This window comes from Protopterus annectens, chromosome 12.part0 (genome assembly GCF_019279795.1).
Source record: "Protopterus annectens isolate FY-2018-M chromosome 12.part0, PAN1.0, whole genome shotgun sequence".
Lineage (NCBI taxonomy): Eukaryota > Metazoa > Chordata > Ceratodontiformes > Protopteridae > Protopterus > Protopterus annectens.
Genome location: NC_056746.1, coordinates 1,327,747,901 through 1,327,773,881, shown reverse-complemented (window position 1 = coordinate 1,327,773,881; position 25,981 = coordinate 1,327,747,901).

Sequence of the window (25,981 nt, the reverse complement as noted above, 5' to 3'; positions counted from 1 at the left end):
AATAGCTAAGAAAATAAAGATAACAATTGGGGAAAAAAACATGTTTTTTGAGTTCTAAGGTGGAGTTTTTATTTTATTTTACTTATATATTTTACGTTTGTTAACAGGGAGTGTCTGACTGAACTAAAGCCCTTTTTCAGCAGAGGCCCAGGGGGAAAGATTCGAGTGATACAAACAATTTACAATTCCAACGTAGTTTAAAATAAACATGCAGTAGTACATAATGTTTGAAAGCCAAAGGAGAAAAGGAAAAAGACAGCAGTAGTGTGCTTAAAATTAAAGATATACATGTATAAAAAGTTTCATGAAAGCCTAGGTAGTTTGATAAATTAGAGTGTTGATTTGTAATACATGAAGTTTTCCTTTAATACTGAAATAACAATGACTTCCAAAGAGGGGTCAGTCATATGTGTATTTCATATATTTATGGTAATATTAAATGAGTCCCACAGTGGACTGCTAAGACACCATTACTTTTAATCAGACTAAACTGACACATTAGACTATGCTTGGAATACCAGAATGATTCTTGTAGACCAGAAATGAAAAATCCCAGAGAATCAGCATTTCTTTTTCTATACAAGTAAGGCATGGTATTCCCCAAAGAAGTCAAAAATGGGTCCACTATGAGAAGATGAACCAGCACACTAGATGGGGCAAGCTCTGAAACACACACACACACACACACACACACACACACACACACACACACACACACACACACACACACACACATGACTGTATACACACACACACACACACACACACACACACACACACACACACACACACCACACACACACCGCACACACCGCACACACACACACACACACACACACACACACACACACACACACACACACACACACACACACACACACACACACACACACACACACACACACACACACACACACACACACACACACCGCACACACACGCACACACACGCACACACACACACACATTGAATCTGCTATGGATGTATGTAACAGCATTTTCTGAAGAAGGGGAAGGTCCTTATAACCTCCTTTTATGATGGGTTATTTCCTAAATTCCTCTTAAGTAAATATAGTACCTCCATGGTGGTACATCTGTGCTAAAACGAGAAACCTTTATAATGGTAAAAAAAGTTTTGCCCCACTATACTCTCATAGTAGAGCCAATATGTTTAAAAGCATTCCAAGACTTGTGATTTCAGAAAAATTGGGTTTGGTGAGATTGGATTCATGGAATTACCAGTCTTCAAATAGTAGATGTTAATCAAAAATCACCAGTTCCTTGTTTTGCTATCATATGGATTTACATTTATGTGTTGCATGGAGCTCCATTATTATGTTATTATGATCAAATATCAGTTAAATGATAACCTGGTTCACACTACTATAGCAAGAGACCCAGCCTTAACAACACTTAAAAGGGTATTGTTAAGCACCCCTAAGCAGTTAACATAATGTCTGAAGCTATAGTGGCACTGCATAAGGTGTTATTCACCTCATACTTGAGCATAACTAACACCAACAGAACATGTGCTTTTCAACTCCATTTGTGTCTGCTGTCTACATTACAGTCAGTAAAATGTATTTGGGAACCAGCTGCTTCCTTTACAAGGGGCATAGGTTCATAGGTTCATAGATTAGTACTAAGCTAACTGCCCTTGTGAGCCATTTTAAGCCTAGCCAATTATCCCTTGTGAGACTCGAACCCCGCACCTTGTGTTTGTAAGGCAAACACCTTAACCATTAGGCCATCCTCCCAATTGCATAATAAATAAAGACATAAAGTGGTTCCCAACTACATTACTAGTTTTCAAAAGTGATACAATACTTCCTGTTTTTTTTTGTTTTAGTTTTTCTGTTATTAGTCATGCAAGGAGCTCTCAAATCTCTGTGCACAACAAACAATTATGATTGAATCGTCATAACTTGAAATTATGTTCATAACTTGCTTGTTATGTATTCTGAATATGGATGTCAAGATTCTTTACTCTTAAGGTGAATTTCTCACCATTCATGTCTTGAAAGCATAACAAGCAAGTTACAGACAGTGACCCAATCATAAACTTCTATATTATGTAATTAATAAAAGTAGTATCGCAAGTGAATGCTCATGCACTGTAAAGGTTATTCAAAAGCTGCCAGTGGATACACTAGTCATCAGTTATCAATAAACGGAGCAGGTCTGCCGTGGATAGTTTATTTGACAAATGTTAGGTGTCAGATTGAAAAGGTCAGAGTGTACACAAATGTAGTTGCAGCTTACTGTATTACCTCATTCATATCTGCTGAACTAAACTCTCCTTCTGCCTCTCTACTCTTTACCTTACAAAATGCTCTTTCCATAGCAGTACCACCACACAAACAGAAACACATACTCGTGCACACACACACACACACACACACACACACACACACACACACACACACACACACGCACACACACACGCACACACACACACACACACACACACACACACACACACACACACACACACACACACACACACACACACACACACACACACAAACATACACTCTGACTTGACAAACATTAATTTTCTTGATGTATGGAAAACATACTTTGCAACAGTCATGTGACTGATGTTAGAAATGGTAAAACCGGTTTTCAAAAGTCACACACTTAGTGTTCACTAGTGTAATTAATAAGGGCTTACAGAAAAGTAATACATTTGGATCTATGTCATCACAGCCATTGTAATTAGTATGTTTACTAACCTGGTCATCAGGGTTAACAAATAAATTAATGAGTAATGAATAAGTTTAATTTACATATTCATACATTATAGATGAAACCTGAGCAGTGTCTGTGCTTTTCCTTCACATAAGTAAAAGTCAATTTCTGGTTAAATGTATCAGATATGACTATACTTGATTTCCAATCAAGATGGGTACTGATTAGCAGGTTTTTCCTGGTGAGCTCTGCCTTTCCCTCTCAATTGAAGGTAATAAAACACCATAACCTGGCTTTTAAATATTGTTGATTTGATGATTTTTGCCGCATAGTATTACAACTGATGTTTTGCTTATCCAATGCTGAAAGAATAAATTATCTGGTAAAATAAATGCTGGACAGAATTTGGCTCCATGATCACATGGCCTGGCATTAATAGATCATACCTCAAATCACATGCAAAATACTGAAGAGTCTCAAGATGTTACAGAATGGCCAGAAAATAACATAGTGTGTGCAAGGGGCTTGTCTAGCTGGCAAAAATACCTTAATTCTGTCACTCTTATGTGTTTTGGGCATTATTTTTTGGCATTATAGTTGCTCAGCATTATGAAGGTCAACATTTCGTAGCAGACCCCAAATCAACTACAACTACACTGATCAGTCATACTGTGATATTTCCTTTCTTAATAATGTCCACGATTATACAGTTTTACTGCTTATACTGATATAATGTATTTTCTTTTTTACAGAGAAAAAAGTATTGCTTGTTTTCACATGTTTACTCTTGGCATGTCTAAGGAATGTATGAATTTCTGAATCGAAGTCTGTAATTAATTGTGGCACAATGTAGTCACAGATACTTCTTTGACTTGATTGATTGATTTTGTAATATTGCATAATTCTTTAGCTGTGTAGTACATGAAGCAGTAAATCAACAAATGCTGTTTTGTTAAACAAATCAGGGCATTTCTTTTTACTGAGTAGGTAGGAAATACATTTTTAATTTGCCCCAATCTCTCAAAGTAGCTATTCAGGGATGTCCTCATTAGGTACTCATAGCATCTCAAGACTGGAACAGCAATGTCTTAATTCCAAGATCTTGCCTGATTCACAAGCTCCATGATTGTTTTTCTGATGGAAAATAAGTCCAACAACCTTGTGAAGGAATATTATTATTGTAACTCATGCCACTCCTGATAATGTGAACGTGTCATTTTTATGCCACTCTGATTACAATTCACAAGGCTTTGCTGTCTCAAGCTTTGTACTCTTGGTAGGGTCTCACCACATAAACTGGTCTAACAGGAGGGACCAGACAAAGAATTATCCAAAATGTAACTCCACCCCTATGGATGATTCATTTAACAATCAGACAGCTACATTTAGAACAGTGATATAGCAGCTTGTTGCTGGGTGATCCATGTAGCCTGATCAAACTCTGCCAGAAATATTATATGAAGTAAGGGCAAGGGGTCTCCACCTGCAAATTGAAGTGTGGGCCTTTCTGTGATGTCATCTGAGTTGCAGGAATAAGTGGGTCTGTTCTCCTAATCTGATGTTGAAGGCCTTGGCATGACCATTGAGTATTTCCAAAAATAGCATCATACATGAAGGTGTGTCTTCTTTGTTGATGGGAGTAGACATGCTTAGTTTTTAGCATTAATATTGCAGAATGAAAAGAATGGAGCATTTGTCTTTTCATGAAAGGCATTTAGCTGTTTACAGAGCTGAGCAGTCCATTAGGGGTAAAATGCTTAAGCAGTAATCTGAAACCCACTTCATGCATTCACAAAGTGTTTATTTATTGATTAATATTGCCATTTGTTTACTGGGGGAAGGTCCATCTGTGCCAAATGTACACATGTTCAGAGGACTGGGGAGAAAAACTCCAGAATACATATTAAAATGCATAATCAAAACATATAGCAAAAAAAAAAAAAAAAATACAAGAAAACATAAAGCAACAAACACCTAGCTGAAACATGGAATAAACTATACATTTGGTGACTGAATATCTGAGTAATGTAATACACTGGAATATGAACAGTGTGGAGTAAGGAACTGAAAAGATAAGGCTAAAATGAGAATGAGTACAAAAATAAAGCTTTCTAGGACATGAAATTGGGGTGTAGAATATACATAGCAACAATGAGGTGAAAAAAGAAGTCATTAGAAAAAATGGTTTACTACCATATGCTCGACACTCGGAAAATGATGTCAAGCACTCACCAAAACCTTTCTTTGAAAGTCAGCATCCGAATGCTAGCAAGCCTGAAAACTATTTTGATTGATGAAACTCTCTACTGCATCAGAGCCAGGATCAAGCACTGACAGGGGTCTAGAAGGGGGGGGCAAGTTTGGACAGTTAGTAATGTCAGAATTTGATATTCTGACAGCCGGAATGTGGGGGTCACACAGCCTGATCCAACCTCCAAACATCAAGCATGTGATTGTAAGCAAAACAATATGAACTTGTATAGTAGATATTAAGACATGAGATATAAGAAGAAGAGGAGATTAGTAGGTAGGGTAGGAAGGAGTTATAGAATTAACAAGTAAGGGTTCCGCCTGTTGTGTTGGAGATCCCAGACTTACACAGGAATTCCTTTAGTGAGTGTTTAATGCCAAGGAGAATGTATTTGCCCTAATGATAAGCAGTAAAGCTCTCCAGATTTTCGCTGCGGAGTAAGAATAACAGCATCAGCACTTTACTGGGTTTATGGGTGGAGAGGCGCTGCTTATCCTCTGATCAAAGAGGTCTGTTGGGTGGTAACTTTGGAGGATGGTACTAAGTACATGGAAAGCTGATGGCTGGTAGTAATAATGTATAAGTAAATTAGGTGATGGAGAAGTTCAAGTCACTTTAGTGTCTGCAGTGCTGTGCATTGATGGGAAAAATGGGATGCACTAGTTGCAAATTTAGCAATTTTATTGCAGAATACATCAAATTTAGTTTTCAGGGAAGTTTGTAGGATGGTGAAGAGTGAGAAAAGGTAGTATATGGTTGCAATGGTAGTCTTGGTGAATGTGTTTAGAATGTGGTTACATCTGTCAGCATCCTGCATTTTTGGTGTTTTTTTCATATTATAGGGAGAGTATTGCAATGGGATGAAAGTTTGATGCATCTGTAAAGTTTCTGCCGTTGTGGAGTGGAGTAATATAGGACTTTATCCATAAGATGCAGATATAAGCTTTGTCTATCAATCTATTTGTTAGGATGATTATTGGATAGGCTATGGCCACTGCAGCCAGTCTAAGGTATTCTGCTAGGAGTCTGTCAACTGAGGAAGACCAAGATTTGAGCTTTAGTTAAAGTTTTTTGTTTTATAATGATAGTCGGGACAAGCTGTGGGGTAAGGAAGGGAGATGTAGTGTTTTTTTTTGTTTGTTTAGTTTCAAGAGGGACAGAGGTCAGGAGAAAGCTGATAGACATATTTAGAAAATTGAGGATACTTGGAAGTGAGTTAGAAGATTTTTGAGTGGATGAGAAAGTAGATTGTTGAGAGTATGTAGTTATGGAAGCAATACTTTCAATAAAGTAGGTATTGAATTTGTTTGCAATTTTCAGGGGGAGCTATTAGGGGATGGACTTGGTTTTATTTTGATCCTGAGTTTAACAGTGAAGTAACTGAGACCCAGAATTTTGTTCAATTTATGTTTAGGATTAGTTTGCAGGGGTGTATAGAATTGTTTTTTTTTTTTTTTTTGCTTTTTTTTTTTGTCATTATGTACTTGTTTAATTTAGTCTTTAAGCTGCTTAAAGAATTCAAACATGTTGGTTGTTTTGTGTTATTGTCGCTCTTTCCATGCTTTGTCCTTATTAGTCATAACATAAGAGAAGGGACATTATACAACAACCCCCCATTAATATTCCAAAACGTGCACGCTGATTGGTCAGCGTGCACGTTGTAAATCAGACTTATACTAATCGAAAAAGGTCCGGTCACCTGGACTTTTTCCATTAGTGTAAGTCTTTTTTGTTTTTTTGCTTTTTAGAAAGTGTCACGCTGTGTTAAAGGAGTTTAACATAGCGAGACAGCTTTAAAAAAAGCAATGGAGAAATGAAGATCTCTGTTGCTATTTTTAAAGCTGTCTCGCTATGTTAAACTCCTTTAACATAGTGAGACATTTCTAAGCAACGGAGATCTTACTTTCTCCGTTGCTTCCACCCACAGCTCTGATGTACTGCGTAAGCATACGCATGCGCAGTACATCAGAACTGATGCAAAATACCAGACAGCTGCGGAAGGGCAGCACAGAGGCATTATACAATGCCATTATTTAAGAAAAGTAAGTATTTATTTTCTTAAATAATGTCATTAGATATAACAATAACCACTTCTGGGTGTGGGTAATGCTGGATTTACCCACAGTTGTCTTTGTTTAGCCACTCGGGCTTTACCCTCGTGACCAAACCACAGCAACTATGGGTAAATCCAACATTACCCACACCCAGGCGTGGGTTATTGCTTAAGTATTACAGTGGGACAATGAGTGATTATCTTTGACTTCGTTTTTGAGTAGAGGATCAAAACTATAAAGTATGTAAAGGATATTTTGAAATGTTGAACATTGTCTCAGGAGGTGTTTACTGAGGAGGCAGTGATTGTTAATGGTGACAACAGAATTACACCTTTGCTTGGTAATTTAACTGTCCTTATACAGCAGTTGACTCAGGTTGTAACCAATTTAATAGATGTTCCATATCCATATGATATATTGCAAACACATTGGCATAGGGGCTGGAAGACTCAACAAATGTGAAGGCAAAGAACACTGATTCTAGGCAGAAAAACAATTTAAACAAGAAAAAAAAATTAACTGGGAGAAATGGTTAGATGATTCTATTCCCCTGGTAAGACAAAGTATTTATACTGAGGGAGAGACATTAATCCAACAAATACAACATTTAGACAAAAACTTGATGAAAGATAAATACTTTCAACTGGACAATTACCTTTTTAGGGGAAACATTAAGGAATCATGTTCCAAGAGACTTATGCCTGTGGCATTTTCCAGAGGAGATAGGTCGAGGGTTCCTTTTGCACTATGAGTTATCAGGGTCCTTTGATAACCAGGACTGTGCATTTAAGAAGATTCTAAGAAAAGACAGTGAGCGACAAGTAGCTATGTTAAAAACTGATATCAACAAAATGGTTACCGCAGTAACAACTGACTTGATATTTAAACAACACAGAGGTGATTACCAGAATGTTTTTGTTAAAATAGATATGAAGTATGTAGAAATCAACCAATGTAAGGACAAAAACTTGTCCAGAGATAATCATGAATTCAAAATGAATATTATTTATCCCATGGACAATCATAATAGCAAGTATTATAAAAACAAGCAAAATGAAGATTGATGTGTAAGTATTAAATTGAGAAGGAAGGACCCTTTATGGGCAGGACCGTGAAGGTCTGAAAAAATTGCTCAACAGAACAGGAACAAGGACAATATGACACAAAATGATGTCCAGGTGAACTGCAATCATTGGGAATATGGGAGGAAGAAAATTTGAGGTCACCACTACAAATGATCATACAAGGATATGTTCCAGAGCTGTGATGGGCCAATATGACCGTTTATTGTAAGAGGAATGTGAATGTTGTGATATAGAGTGGCAAATAGATGAATGGCAATAATTTGGAATATGGAATGAAGACAGAGTAAAGTTGCCAAATAAAATAAATACACAAGGGACTGTTAAAATTGTTAAACATAATCATTTTAAGATACATAATTTTAGCCATGTGGACATAACTAAGGAACATGTCAGCATCTTTGAGAAAGGTTTGACCTTCACTCCAACTACAAGTTTGAAACTGGCAGATGCATTCATTGAATTAAAGCTTGTTAGATCACATAGGTCAGATGCTTGGCTAATACCCGAGGGTGACTGCTGTCTGTTGGGAATGTGTCCCCATGGGAACACCCAGGACCATGCGCCCATGGCCTGCCATGTCCTAGTGTGGACAGCACCCCCACCCCCCTGGAACACTTGATGTACTGCCATTATGGGAGTGTGATTGTGCACGGCTACGGGAACTCTCAACAGGTGCAGTTGTGACCTACGTCAACAAGGCCAACTTCTCAATTCCTACTGGACATTCCATCACAGAGATTGTGCATTCCAAAACAGATAGTGTGTGATCTGTCTCAGACCAATGTCTTTCCACTGTGTCAGTCAACTGCTCCAGGGTATCGGCAACACGATGGAGGCAGTCATGGATGTCAGACAGTGCTGCATCCATAACCCTGAGCATTCATCAGAAGTTCCTTTCTGAATGTGCCTGTGCCTCTATAATGGCCCTAAGCATAAGCCGAGTGTCACATGATGAGACACCTGCAACACATCATTGAGGGATGGCAGGCCATCTATGAGAACCCATTTTCAATCCACCTGTGTGGAACCTCGCCAACTGTTTGACTATGCCCAGTGTTGACAATCACTGCAGCCACAGTGGCCACACTTCCATGTTCAATGTCCCCACCCTCTGACTGTCCAACATCTGTGGCCTCAGGGGACTGGGTATGTGTAGGCATACTGGCTGTGTACAGTGATAATGAGGGTGGACGAGGAATGTAAGTCTTTGTGACAGATTCAGCCCCTGCAACCCCCAACTATACCTCACTTTGGCCACCATCATCATCAGAGTGTGAAGAGATACTAACATCATGTTGTAAACAGGACAAACAATAACCTCCCAGGTCACCTGTGATACAAAGGGAAAAACATTACATTAATACCTGCACTAATATGCTCTGCAGTACTATGTTGTAATATATGTTAAGCTGTATACACTGATGTCACTGTTACAAACTTGTATAACCCACAACCTCACATAGTAGGACATGTGGACATTATTTTCTAAACCAAACCTGTAATTATTTGAAAATAAAAGTTCTTTAAACTAGAATCTCATGAGCAAAACATAAATTATGTACACTGCTGACATTGTGCAGAACTCTGCACAGTTTACAGTTATGGCAATCGGTAATGTCCTGACAATACTGTGAACTCAATCACTATGGTCACACCTACAAGGCATAGATATGACCCTAAACTGTGTACAGTCAGAAAATATCTGTACATTTGGCAATCATACAGACAGTATATCAATCCAGCCAGCAGGCCTGGGATAACAATTTAGCTAATACCTTGAACTAAATCAACATCTCTGACAAAATATTTTGTGCTTACCAGCAGCAGGAACATGGCCTCTTCCTATTCCTGACAGTTCTGAAAAGAAATTGATGGACAGGTAATGTAAACAGCACTAAATGCTACAGTATAACACCAGTAATATGTCCAAATATCTCCCATTTACAGTAGCTGCTATGTTAACAGGTATGTGTGTCACAATCTATGCATGAACTTAAAACTGCAGCTAACCTCCTTCCCCCACCCCATAAAACACCTAACACCTATGTAAAACTATGCACACCTTGACATGCCTAATGCTAGAGTATTCCAGTGCTGATCCAACTAAGCATACCCGGATGCTTCTCTTGAATGGAAATGGTGACACCCACATCCGTGACATATAGGGTGATGGATACTTGTCAGCTGTCCTGTGTTGCAAGGTTCACCAGGAAATCTTCTGTGGCTGACAGAGGTTGTTCTGCTGCAGGCCCAGCACCAGTGACCTGATGATCCCTGGCCACATCCACTTCTCGTCTGCATGCCGAGTGGATCATACGTGTGATTCTGGTGACCCACATCATTAATGTTATGCACCAGTTCATCCTGCATGGCTTGTTGCTCTTGCCTATTTGCCCTCCCTCTGGACAGCAGGACTTGGTAGTGTTGTCTTAAGGGCTCAATGATGAGGTCATATTCTGCCTCAGTAAAAGATGCACAGCGTCTGCATGCATGATATCTTCTGAAATACAAATAAATAAGAACACACATCAGGATCACATATGTAGGAGTACAGTATGTAGAGATACAGTCAGGATCACATGTGTGGGAGTACAGTATGTAGAGATACAGTCAGAATCACATGTGTAGGAGTACAGTATGTAGAGATACAGTCAGGATCACATGTGTGGGAATACAGTATGTAGAGATACAGTCAGAATCACGTGTAGGAGTACAGTATGTAGAGATACAGTCAGGATCACATGTGTGGGAATACAGTATGTAGAGATACAGTCAGAATCACATGTGTAGGAGTACAGTATGTAGAGATACAGTCAGGATCACATGTGTGGGAGTACAGTATGTAGAGATACAGTCAGGATCACATGTGTGGGAGTACAGTATGTAGAGATACAGTCAGGATCACATATGTGGGAGTATAGTATGTAGAGATACAGTCATGATCACATGTGTGGGAATTCAGTATGTAGAGATACAGTCAGGATCACATATGTGGGAATTCAGTATGTAGAGATACAGTCAGGATCACATGTGTGAGAGTACAGTATGTAGAGATACAGTCAGGATCACATGTGGGAGTACAGTATGTAGCAATACAGTCAGGATCACGTGTGGGAGTACAGTATGTAGCGATACAGTCAGGATCACATATGTGGGAGTACAGTATGTAGAGATACAGTCAGGATCACATATGTCAGAGTACAGTATGTAGAGATCCAGCAGTAAAGAAAAGCTATCAATATTCACTGCTTGGTTATACATCTCATATTCAACAGTGGGCCAAACATACAAAAGGTGTGAACCCAACTAGGATAGTAGCAATAGTGACCTACTCCTGTTTGTGCCATGACAGATACTCACATATGATCACACACCTAATACTGGAATCCATTGTAGTGTGCCCCATAGCAGGACCCATGTCATAACATATGTATAAACAACAGTGCCAAACAAATAGCAGTGTAGTAGTACAACTGCTAACAAAGGAAGTACCCAGGAGACCTGTGCACCTAGTTTACAGACATCATCATTATACCCTTGCTGTACTCTACATCTTCTGAAGGTATAACAGCTGCAGATCAATGGCATGTCATTAGTGCAGTTCTAAGAAAGGCTCACTGATGTAATCCCCATTCCCCCTAAGTATATTCAAACATATGCATCATATTGGATACAAAATGGTTACATACCTGATGGAGTACAATAATCATCTGTTGAAAGATACAGCTATATAAGTACTGTATCAATGAGTTAACCTTACACACTAACTCTCATACACAATGGTTCCCCTAACTAGGAGTTTGCCTTTTTAAAATGGTTCACATTAGCAGGGGATTGCCTCTGAACCAATCTGTGGTTCAGAAATGCTAGTTGCAGTATAGACAGCTGATTTTCAGTATAATCAGCCAATCACCTGCAACTATTCAACAAGATATAAGACCTAAACATAGAATCCATCTGTGATGCCTGTGCCCTAGCCCAGCAATCATGGAGCCTCAATCCTCACCACTAACACCAGTGAGGGGCATCCATATAGGGAAAGGATAATATGTGCACACATAGTAAAGTACAATTTCCTTTAAGAGCACACAGAGATCACAGTCAGTCTGGGGCTGGTCTCTCCCTTTTTCCTCCAGGTCCCCAATAAGACTCCCCACTGGCACAGCTATAGGGTCCAGAGCCCAGCCTAGTGGGCAAGTTAAAACCTCCAGCACCCTCTCTGTCCAACCAGTGCTTCATGTCCCTGCCCAAGTAACTGACACACACACACACTTTGAGATAAGAGTTATATACAACCACACAGACACTCATGGGGAAGTCTGGCACAGGTTCTCCAACTGTGCCCCTTTTACCCAGACTATATGGTATAAATCACTGCCGCCACCCACTAATATTTATCAGCTACTTAAAGGCCCTTAAAAGGGTGTCCAATTATTACTGTGCAATATTATTATCCAAATGGTAAGTGTCACCTAACAGTCAAGACTTATTTGTAGTTACTTGGTACAGCAACACTATATACATTCTTAGAGCTTAAATTAACTCTACACAAAATAGCCACAGTTGAAAGGTTTAAACATATTTAATAATAAATAATAAAAACACAAGACAATTCTTCTTACTACACAGTGCTGGTCAAGTGTTCAGAGATCACAGAGAAATACTTAAAATAAAACAGTAGCAAAAGTTCTGACATCACAGAAAAACACTTAGTCTAATTTTCCTAATTCCTAGCTATTTCTAAGAGAAAACACAGTTCTAAATAACTTACATCTAGATCAAGACAGTGCTGGTGATGTTGAATGTTCTCAAGACAAAATATTCTGAGCTCTCTGATTCTCTCTCTTTAAATTGATACCACAGAGCTGCTTCACATTACATCATTCTTCACACTTCTCTGGTGTTCCTAGGCTAACAGAAACTACATTTACATTCTTTACACCTGGTCAGAAACCAGAACAATAAAGGAGATTTATGCATGCAAATTCTAGCCATTAACTCTGGTGTTAAAACAATAGGCAGGTTGCCTCCCTCTAGACATACCAGCTCCAAGATTTGCTATCAAAGGCAGTCATAAAATGCTTGACTTAGCTTTCTTACAGCAGAGTGCACTGTTGTTACATTTTGCAGTTCAATATCCAATGCAGTCTTTTCACATTTAAGAGAACAAGCCTATGGGTTACATTAATATTTACAAATGACAGAATTATCTACAGAATTCTCTCTGGCTAGGCTGGCAGCCTTTACCTATCTTCACACCATCCCTTTCTCATATGTTGGGGTGAATATTACTGTGGTAAAGATACTACATTAGCACAGGGAGAATGTTTGTAGACGCTACTTATTACATACAGATGTGTGTGCTACAGGCTGCAGCTGCTGATGCAGGCAATAACCATAGTCAGAGAGGCTATAGAATGTGGAGGACAACACTTATTTGTAACGGTGTGACCTGTGGCAGCCTTGATGTACAGCCAGAACCTGATTGAGAGAACCCATTCCACTGGAATATGAGGTATGTGTTTAAAGTAAGTATGTTAGCCAAAGGTATCATTAACAGAGTAAAAGGCAATATTGTTAATGTGTCAAGGTAGGGGGTACATTTACCATTATGTCAACTATCTGGACAACTACCAAGTCATGTGATATGTCATGGTAGTCATTTGGAACGTATGTGCTAACAATCCTTGCTTCTAGCACAAAATTCATATGTGTATGCTACTTGTGCAGCTGTGGTTGTATGTGATATCAGTAGCAAATCATTGTATGCTGCAGTCTGATATTACTGGTCCTTATCTGAGTTACATGCTTCAAAATCCTCTGTAAATGCATACTAATGCATGACCTGACATTCTGTGCACTTTCTAGTGTTGTCATAGGAATATTTTAACTGTGGTCCTATCTGTCTTTGACTTCCATTATTGATAAGCAGACATTCCATCTGTACTGTTTTGAGTGAATAAATAGGCGATGACACAGTCATACATATCAAAATTCATAATGGTGAGGTGCACATAAATGTATTTTAAATGCTAGACACCACTGGATATGAACCCAGGACCAAAATGAATGTTTTCAAAGCATTTAACAGACTGAGATACTGAGTCCCTTTTAATTGTATTTTAAATGTTGTAGATATAATTGCACACTTACCTGCTGTCACTTACATCATTACATCTATTATTATTATGTGTATGCCTTTATAGTGATATATTTCTCCACCAGAGTGCCAGTTAAATTCCTATTTTTCCATTAATCTTTTAGCAAGTGTGATTTTAATCCTGTAGATATAATTGCACAGGTGCCTGCTGTGAGACACCTAACTTATATCTATTATTATTATGTGTCTGGCTTTATAGTGATATATTTCTATACCAGAGTCCCAGTTACACTACCATTTTTCCATAAATCTTTTAGCAGATTTTGCAATGCAGAGTGTCAGTAAAATGACAAGTATTATGTTTTGCTTAAAATAGTGGTGTTAATTAACTGGCTGTGTGGCTTGGCCGGTTGATGCCCTGATCTTCAGGTGCAATGGTCTTGTGTTTGAAATAGGGTGCCGGTGTAATTTTTGAACGCGATTACTGTGTTTTCAAATACATATATCAGTGTACCGTCATTTAGCATAGCTTAGCAATGCTGTGTGTCATGCAGCATCACAAAAATTCTTTAAAGAAAAGAAAAATGTGGAGCTAGGACAGTGGTGAAATGGAGTCAAGCAGGGGGAAAACATAATGAAAGGCAGGTAGGTATGTGCAGGAAGGGTGTAGGAAAGAACCATAGCTATCCATTTCTTCAACGGCAACAACTTTAACAGTTTTTTAGCTGAATTTGGACTGTCAACCCCAGGGAGAAGGGTGATAACAACATAAGTATGTTGTCAAGCCAATTAGACCAAATTAAGTGTGTTCAGTGGATACGTGCGAAATGGAAAGCTATGTATGGGACAGTATTTTTTTTGGGACAGGTGCCCATTTTTTTTTTTAATGTGAGAGTGGAATGTTGGGGAAGGGACATAGGTATGTGTGGAGAAGGTAAGTTGGGAAGGTGAGGAAGCTTTTGCAGACTGTGAAAACAGCAGACAGGATTGGTGAGGGATGCAAGAGGTGGGTGAACTCTTTGGTTGGGGGGGTGTTGTGAAATCCCAGTCCCATGGACATCAGACATGGTAGCAGTGTGACTCAAATACTCACCCATGTGACTGTCAGCACTGCACCTTCACTGCTTCTGTGGAGGCAGTGGTTGATGCCTGCACCTGCGGAAAGGCTGCCCCACCAGGATGGACACCATGCTCTCCATCCAGCATGGATGTGCACCAACAGTTTGGAGCAGCAGCCCATGTACCATGCCTGGCAGTTCATAGCAAGTGACATAAGCATCCCCTCCACTTCCAGTCCTAGAGGGAGGACCACCCCAGCTTTTGGGGTGGAACTACCCAATGGAGCAGGTAGTAGAGGGGCAGTGGGGGGGGGGCACCTGGCTGCAGCCCACACTGGCCTTGGTGCCTCGATCTGGGGGGGATGTAAAGGTAGGTGGATCATCATGAACCAGCCTTCCTTGTTGCGTTGTGTTAAATGAAATATAAACAGAACCAAAACAAAGGTAATTAATAACATAAGCAAAAACAATAATGAGCAATAGAAACAAATTGAAAGTAATATAATGAGGAACACAACAATAAATAATATAAATGAAAGTGATTTTAACAGCAAAGCAACTTTAAATTATACATAAGGACAGCACAAGAGGTAATTACAAATAATATGACAATATCAAATAATAATAAATATAATTAATAAATAAAACAAGAGAAGAGGTGGGGGAAAGAAAAACGAACATTGGTAACTTCATAATGACACAGACTACAACTACATATGTTAGATTTCAGTTGTGAGAACACTGACTGCTTATATTGTATATATGATGTTGCACGCACATACTGTAGGTCTCAACCTGATAGCATGGGACATTATGGGCTGAGCCATACATAATGGTGGTGCAAAGGCACAATGACAGAGAAACTTTCTACATGTTGTGCTCATACATTAGTAGCAAGGTGTTCTGATAACAGAGTTGCCATTACATTGCATTTCAAGTAATGTCATACATCTGGAAATCAAAGGACCAGACATATGGGGCATTAGTCAGTTGAGAGGTATGTTTATGTACACTGATTACACTAGACAGCTGGACATTTCTCAGCTGGCTGGCATGGGATTAGACCCCACAAGCAGTGACTACAAGAAAACTGACATTTTATTTAAAAAAAATAACCTCTCAGACCACCATCTCCTTTAAAAGTTTTATTCAGTCATGTAGTGTCAAATCTTGATTTACACACACATGCATAGCTGTATAGCAATTCTGTTACCTTACACATTCACCCTATTCCTTTATTGACTCCAGCCTACAGCATATAATATATATTAATGAACACTTCACATTTCTCATTTGGTTGGTGTTGGATTAGAACCCACAAGCAGTGACTACAGGTATACTGAACAGTTTATTTGAAAAAATTATCTAAACATCATCTCTTTTTACATGTTATTGTTTATTGTTGCTTCACATCTGGAATTTATACACATGGATAGCTGTCTAGGACTTCTGTGAACTTACCCGTTTACCCTATTCATTTACTGAGCACAATGTACTGCACATTTCAGACATTGAGCAGACCACACAGTGATTCTTAGTCTGGGTAGACCACAACATTAACTGATGGTTGGAAGCTATGCTACACATTACTGCATTCTTACTTGCTTTAACTTGCTTTACCAGTTCAGATATGCAATGACACATTAATAAAAATGTATGATGTCCCAGGTATTCTGTACAAGAGTGTTAAGACTATGGTATGTGTATTTACTTTATTGTATTAAGTAAGTACTAAGTTATTACTTTATTGATTTACTTATATACCACGCATTTGCCTCATCCTGGTCAACTGCTTTGCATGGGACCGCACGTTGCAAGCCCTCTCTTCTGCAGCTGTGTCAAGAGAAGGAAACCATTATGCATACCAATTTTGTACAGATTCAGCTTGTATATTAATCAGTTACTGGAAAGCTTACTTACATATCTGTGGGGTGTGCCCATCTTTTGCCTCTTGGATGCAGGTGTCCAAGGTTCCCCTCTTTCTATGGTGCAGGTTGTCATAGTGGTGACAACACTGCTCACCAGTGCGAGGGATACCAGTTGCACTGATTAAGTCCCTGGCCAAACTATCCCAGGCCTTAGACTTACACTCTGAGCCCTGGTAGTCACTCTGCAAAAGCCAGGGTTCATGGTGTTTGACCAGGAGTCCAGTAAAAACTCCGGAGTACTGCACACTCAACTTCTGTGCCCTAAGATGCACTCCCTCTCCAACACCAGCAGCCATACCCACAGTGAAGATCAGGCTTCAGGGAATGATGTGAAATTCCAACCTATTGGCTTTTATGTAAGCTGTATTCTCACGCTTACACGTCATACTGTAACTTTCAAAAATGCGCCTCACCGCTTAGCATTATGCAAACTCACACAAACCATGTTTAAGCAGAGCTTAGCAATGTGCAAACTGGAATAGGCCATTGATGATGTTTAAGAGACGCTTAGCATCACGCAACTTTTCTAAATGTAACAATTTTTTAATTTAAACCCAAGAGATGTTTCAGTCACCTCACGCAGTTTCACTCCAATATATGTAAAAAGTATTACTGCACAAGACTTGAACACAGGATCTACTGCACTGTAGGTCATAACTCAACCTATCTAGCCACTGCAGTAGTGAAGGGGACTAGTATATCTGCAGATGGGTCCATTTTGCAATCTCAAAGCCCATAATATCGGGTTTTACATTCTCGAGACGAGAATGTCAAAAGCTGAGAATCACAAACGTCCCAAATCTCCCTGGGCAAGTTAACTCTTGCCTAGCATGTAGACATATGCTCTTTCACCCCACCGTATTGTGATCCTGGATTTGGTATATATATATATATATATATATATATGTGTGTATATATATATATATATATATATATATATATATATATATATATATATATATATATATATGTGTGTGTGTGTGTGTGTGTGTCTGTGTGTATATAGTTGGGGGGGGGGCGGTGTGTTTCTGTTTACTGTTGGACAAGCATTAACTTGCCCAGGGAGATTTGGGACATTCGTGATTCTCAGCTTTTGATATTCTTGTCTTAAGAATGTGAAAGCCGATATTATGGGCTTCGTGATTGCAAAGTGGACCCATCTTAAGATAAACTGTGAAGTTGCTTGTAAGCTTACTGCAGCTTCACTGCACAGGTTTGCATGTTGCTAAGCATGTCAGATATAGAACAATTGAGTACATGTCATCCGGTTTCTAATTTTAGATGTCTAGCGGATGTCTGCTGTATCTGTGAGCAAAGCTAATCTGAAAGCAACACTCCACACTGCACAAACAAGCACATGGAAATAAAATAAAAATATTACAATTGAATACATCTGGTTTCTGTTTTTAGATGTCTAGCAGATGTCTACTGTATATGTGAGTAAAGCAAAGCATACCTAAGCAACATGCTGCACTGCGCAAACAAGCACATAAATGTAATAAATAAATAATTAAATAAAATTACAATTTAATGACAAACTGTCTTATACACATTTTGGTCCAGTTTAATGGGGTGAAAGGTATTGTGCTGTGCTTACAAATTATCAGAATTAAGGGACAGCCTGTAAAGTCTGTATTACATTTATTTATTTTATTTATTATTTATTTTACATTTGTTAACCGGGTTAGTCCAACTGAGTTTGCAAACAAACCCATTTTCAGTGGAGACCCGAGGGGAAAAGCCCCAGCAAACAAAAGAAAAATAAAGTGACAATATACAAATATTAAATAGCAATCACAATACAAAATAATTGTAAAAAAAAAGGTTATTAACTATTTACATTGCATTGATAGTAAGCAACCCATTTTCAGTGGAGACCCAAGGGGAAAAAGCCCCAGCAAACATAAGCAAAGATAAACATACAGGACAAAAACTATTAAAAACAACACTGCAAATACGAAATTAATTATAAATAAAAAAACAAAAGAAAAAAATATGAACATTAAGGGTTGCACTGATAGTAGTGGACTCAAATTTACTACATATGAGAGTAAAAACAAAAACAATCATTGTTCAAAAGAAGGACAATGTATAGACATTGTTAGGAAGTCAGAGGGAAAGATAGTGTGGAGAATGGGAGGGGGCTATAGTAGTAGAGCTGAGGGTTTAGGAGATTAGTTTAAGCAGAAGTTACTAACAAAGAAAGAAAGTTAGGAGATGCAACAGGTTATACAGTGGGAGAGACTAAGACTACGTGTGGTCAATGCAACAGCATGATATCAAGTGTAGTAGGTGGGATTTAAAGTCCTTTTTAAAATGGAAAGGAAAGGTTGGATCTAATATGGAGAGGGGGGTTGTTCCAATTTAGTGAGAGTGTTTGTAAAGTAGTTTGCCAGTATTCCTTTTGGGTTTATAAACTGAGAGAAGATGCTGATCAGCACTCCGGAGAGGCTGGGGGGAGAGTAGAGAGTAACATGGGAGGCGAGAGCAGGGAAGGCAGAGGGGTTGTTGAGTATGGAAAAGTTAGCATGGAGTTGCGATAGTAGGTGAAGGTGTGGAAACTCCAGCCACTGAAGTTTGTTTAGTGAGAGGCAGTGACATGAAGAGAGTGGTTGGTTTAGAATAAATCTGGCAATGTTGTTGTACTTTTGTTCCAGTTTCTGCATTGAGGTAGTTTGGATATTGGTAAGGATGTGGAAAGCATACAGAAGACTGGGTAAGAGAAATGCCTGTACTAGAGTGTGTTTAGTGGTAGTAGTGAGGAATACTTTGTTCCTTTAAAGTAGTCTAAGTTTTTGGTGTTTATTTTGATGGTCTGTTGTATGTGCAAGTCAAATTTTAGTTAGCCATCAATTATTATCCCAAGGAGTTTGGTGTGTGAGGCAGGGGAGATAGTGGTGTCATCTAGGGAGGAAAGAGAAAAGTTGGCTTTAAGGTGAGAGAGTGTCTGAGGTAGGAAGAGAAGGAGTTGAGTTTTCTTAGGGTTAAGGATTAGTTGATTGTTTCTGAGCCATTTTTCAACAGAGATAAAGGAAGTCTGTGTTACTATGTGTAGTTCAGAGATAGTAGTGGAGATGGATAAGTGAGTAGAATCATCTGTATATTGGATTACAGATGAGAGACTGCAGGATGAATATAGGCTGTTGGTAAAAATATTGAAAAGAAGCGGTACAAGTATGGAGCCTTGGGTTACTCCTGTTTAAACAGCAAGGAAGGGTGAGAAAGCCTGCTGCCATCTAACAGCTTGTTTTCTGCCAGTAAGGTAGGATTGGAACCAGCCAAGAGGAGAAGGAGAGAGGTTTAGGTCTGAGAGTTTGTTAAGAAGGAAGGAATGAGATGCAGTGCTGAAGACTTTAAAGAGATGAAGGAATAGACAGGAGATGAGGAGGTTGTTGTTCCTAGCTTCTGCAACCTTTTGAGTAAAGGATAGTAAGGCAGTTAAGGTACTGTTTAGGGCTGAAATCATATTGCGAGGGAGTGAGGAGATTTTCGTGAATAAGATAGGACAGTAGTTGAGTATGTATACATTTTTCAGGGATCTTAGAGAGCGGTGAGAGAATAGTGATTGGTCTAAAGTTGGAGGGTTCAACAGAGTTGCCATATTTGTGCAGATGAATGGTTTAGAAGGATTTCCACATTTCTGGTATGGTAGATTCCTGAATGGAGCAGTTGATTAAGATAGATACAGGATATGCGATAGAGTCAGCAACAATTTTCAGAAATTGAGGGGAGTTTATCAGTGGAGGGAGAGCATGGTTTAGTTTAAGAAGCAGGGATTTGATGTATTTAGTAGAAACAGGTTGCAAGGTAATAGCCTGAGAGACACAGGAACATAGAGGTTTAGGGGGAGGCGAGGGTGACACAGAAGAGTTAGGATGAGCAGAGTTACCAGAGGGTAGGAGTTTAGAGATGCTGTCTATGAAGTGTTTGTTGAGTAAATCTGCAGTTTCAGAGGGAGAATGATAGGGGAAAGGGTTTGGGGTGGTAGGAGAACCAATGTGGAGCAATAGTAATCCAGAATTTTTTAGGGTCATTTTTTGGTGAGAGCTTTGAAATTTAGTGAAATATTGGAGTTTATCCAAAATAATACATTTTACACAATATCCGAGTTACTTATAACCTTGGAGAAAGGTAGGAGTTTTAGTGGTTTGCCATTTTTTCCACAGAGGATCTCTTTCATACATCAAAGCATGAGTAGCTTTGGAGAGCCAGGGTGTGAAATTAGATTTGGTTCTGATTTTGCAAATTGGAGCAAGAGAGATTAGGACATCAAGGAAAATGTGATTGAATTTAGTAACAGCATCACTGACTGGGAGAGTTTTTAGGAAAGACCAGTTGATGGCAGAGAGTCTATCATTAAAGTTTTCAGGGGAAAAGTTAGTCAGTTTCCTACAATCTGTGTAGAGATGGGGCTTAGAGAGATGAGGAGAGTGCCTTAAGATAGCGATGAGAGAATGGTCACTAATAGAGTCAGGGAAGGTAGAAGGGTTACAATAGTTGTTTGGGGCGTTGGTCAAGATCCAGTCTGTTGTGGAACCAGTAGCATTTTTACTGTAGTTGGTAGGGGTAGTAATCAGTTGTGAGAATCCATACAGGTTTATGAAATGTTGGGGTGAGTGACCAATAAGGGAGTTCCAATCTATATTAACATCTCCAAGAATGATTGCTTTATAGGGGATGGAGGTGTTTATCAAGGAGAGTATATGTTCAAGGATATGGATGTTTTTACCTGGGGGGATACAGACAAAGGCAATAGCAAACTTCCTATAGTTATTGATGTGGCAGTCTAGGAGCAGTAGTTTAGCAGGAGAGAAACTAGGCAGGGTAATGTCTATAGGTGTTACCATCAGTGAGACGGAGTACAAGATAGCCACCCCATCGCCTTTTCTGGGTGTCCTACCAGACCTGTAGATACTGTACTGAGGTGGCAGAAATCCAGAGGAATTGATATGCAGTTTTAGCCAGGTTTCCGATAAGGCCAGGATGTCAGGTTTGTGTTGGGCTAACCATGAGTGAAGTTCAGACATTTTGTTGTTTAGGCTTTGGATGATCATTGCAGAGACAGAGAGATGTTTGAGGCTGGAGATATTTGAGGATGTTTTTGGGGGGACAGTAGATGAAGGTAGAGGGGTAATGGAGAGAGTGGAAGGACCAGGATTAGGATGGCTTTCACCAGAAACCAGAAGAGCAAAGACAAGATGGAAAAGGTGAGGGTGGTCAGAAAGAGGAATGGGGTACTTGAGTTTGGGCTTAGGAGTAAGAGCAGGGTAGGCCATGAGTTTAAATTTAAGACATTGAAAGGAGGAGAGACAGAAAAGAGGGGGGGCAATAGTTAGTGGAGCTTGGTTATATGTTGGAAGAGGTCTGGGAAAGGGAAAGGTGGGGGAAGAAGGGAAGATATGGAGCTCAGTGTGGTAGGAAGTGCTTAGGGTCAGTGAGATTAGAAGTCAGGGAAATAGCAGTAAGGATAGCACTGTATGATGGGAAAAGGAGGGGAAGAGTTATAGGGAAAAATATAAAGAAATATATTAGAGAAGGGTGGTGGCTAGAGATAAGCAGTGTGAGGGAAGGAACAGTATTGAGGGGTGGAAATAGTGAGTATATTAGGAGAGAGTAGGTGTGCTAGGGAGTGAAAGAGTTAAGTGTGACAGAGGCAAGCCGCACAGCAGGCAGCCCAAGGTGGGCAGGGAAAAGAGGAAGATTTGAGATAAGGTGAGAGGAGTGAAAGGGAGAGAGCACAAGTTATGGTGGTGGGAGGGGGCTGTGGGAGTGACCAGACAATGAGGTGAAAGTATAAATTTGAGGATACTTGGGGTGGGCGGAATTCGGAGGTGGGGCTGAGCAAAGCGAGCCCGAGTGAAGCGAGGTGGAGTGGAGCAGGCAAAACCACACCACACCCCTGGGCAAAACCACACCACAAGTAAGTTGAATGTAAGGGCCTAAAACCTGCACTCAGCACTTTAATTTTACTTACTTTTCACAGGAAAGACAGACCAACAGTATACAATTTGAGGTTTTTATCAGGGTTACTTGTTCAAATGTCAGACAAATAAGTAAAACGTAATCTTTGTCTGAAAGTTAGAAAGCCATAAAAGTACAAGGTATAGCTGTAAAAATTTGGATGAGAGAGAAAATGTATGAATCAGTTTATTTTTGTTATGGGAAAAAGACTCAAAAAATAGAGCAGAAAAGAGCCCTATGACTGACCAAAATGGTGACTCGCTTTGTTACACAGCACAGTAAAAGAGAGCTTAACAAATATTTTTTATGTTTGTAACCTACACTGTTTAATTGTTGGGAGAGAAAAAGTTGTTGTTAGAGACTGTGGTGGCCAATTGCAATTCCGTAGACACTGTTTTGTAGGAGGTGAAAACATGCAAACATGGATTCAATATCTGTGTTGCTGTGATCTCCCTCGCAGCACCCCATAATTAATATGTATGGTGCACAGTCAAGGAGGAACCGTGGCCATGTACATGGATATATTCCATGTAGGCTCTACACGGAGCCTACATGGATTTTATTCAGTCCTGGGGTTCGTGTTTAATAGTAATTAGAAAATGTGGTGGATAACATACTTAAGAATTTTGGATTTCATTTTTGTTATGTATAGGTAATAATGAACAACTTGAGGAATTTGTTAAATATATTAATGGAAAATCTGAATATTTAGAAACTTCATATTCTTTTACCATGCAGGGCATCTATTATTTAGATATTTTTTATATATAAAGATGAGAGTAACAATAATTATTGTACTAAAGTATTTCATAGACCAACGTATAGTAATGGACTGTTGCATTATGATAGTTGCCATCCATTATACCAAAACAGAAGTGTTCTTAAAGGCCAATGTGTGAGGGTATCTGGAATAGCATCAGAAAACTATTTATACTGGACTTGGACATTTTAAAGAAAATGTTTGTTGACAGAGGTTATCCGTGGAGTCAGCAAATGAGATGATCAATAACATCAAAATTTCAACCAATCTTATGGCATGGAATATTGCAAAGAAGTAAAGAAGTGACATCAATGAGGGTTTAAAACTGGATTAAGAAAGAGCAATGGCTATGAATTTGTAACACAGAGTCAAACTATGTCAAAGAAATAGTAGGGAAATATTGGAATGTTCTTACAGCACATAATATCTCCTAAAAATGTTCTAAGGAAGGTTGGAATATGAAACCACTATTCTGCATACACATAAGGAAGCAGATGGTTTCACTTTCTTTATAAGTTTAGTCAGAGGTGGACAGTATCCAACAAATTTTAACTTGAAAGACAGTCTCTATATGGAAAGGTCAGAGTTCTCATAAGCAGGAAACAGTGAGGTCTTATCAACTAAAATGCAGTGACATTTGTTGGCTGGTCAGAACAGACTATATCTACAACTTCTTTCTGCAAAACCAGAGGGATATGAAAAAACATTCTCAGAGATGTATAAGACATGGCAGACAATATTCCAGAAGATGCACAAAGACTCCCTTACCAACAGCATCATGACCCCAGGAAAAATAAATTTATCAAGCCTGCACTATAGTCTTATCTGAGTGTTGGTCCTCTTGCAGTGTAAGTTAGTCTTCTCAGTGAAAGAAATGGCTATGATAACTGGACTTGCAGATCTACTGACCAGGATCATTACTCATCCCAGAGGAAACACTATTCAGCCCATTTTGGATTTTAAATAAGCATATATTTCAGCCGTGTGGATGAAGGGGTTTTACTTGTGAACCATTTCTGATGATCAATGTTCTCATCTTCATGGTGATTCTATGTAATGTCATGTAGAACAGATGAACTGAATGCCAAATCATCACCAAACACGTGAGGTAAGGGTTTTGCATAACGGCAGTGATAAATGATGGGGAGAGCTCCCAATGCAGAATCCTGTGGAACCCTTGACCAAAGCAGGGTAGGTGGCGTATCACAAGTATCACCTTTAACTTAAGTAGTTATACATGCTAGATGGTGATGCAAAGACCAGCTACAAAGGCCATTTTTGAATGAAGTGTAAAGTGGAGAGGCTATATTCCATATAATTAAAAAGCTCACAATAGGTCTGTATAAACTGCATGTCTAAGAAAAACACTTTATCTATTGCTGCAATAATTTTTTCAGTAAAAACCCAATGAGGTATCATTGTGCTGTCTTTGTCAGAAAGACATGGTGTGGATTGCTGAATGTCCCCACTTATCTAATCACTGGTTTCTTTGGAAACATGTTTTCCATAACCTCAGAGATGCATGGAAAAAAAGAAATGTGCTGTTTGCCTCCAGTTGCCTATCATGATCTTCATAAGCAAGGCTCAATTTGAAGATATGCTTTAGTTTCCTGGTGATTACATAGTTGCATCACTTGAAATCATAAATGACACTAGTCAGCACAAGGAATTACTGCATTTAGTGAGAGCTCAGAAGATATTACCCATGTAAATATAACACTGAAAGTGCAAAAGACAGACAACAGTCCTCAGAAACCCTCCCCAAATCCGGGATAGTGACTTCAGGGGTAGGACACCACTTTGAGTAAGTATGCATAAACTGGAATAAAAACCCAAAGCCCAGATAAATAAGATAAGCAAAATTGTGTACACTGGAGCCATACTTCTCAACTGTCCAGATTTTTGCAGAATATCTACATTTTTGCTTCATATTTTTGGTCTGTTCCTCCCAACGTTTGTGATTTTTCTGGATTTTTGTGTCAAATCAATGATGATTGAATTCACTAAATAATGGCAGGCATTTGAGTTTCAGATTTCATATCATTCAGAAAATGCATAGTAACACAACATCTTTTATTCTAGCAACTTTCTAA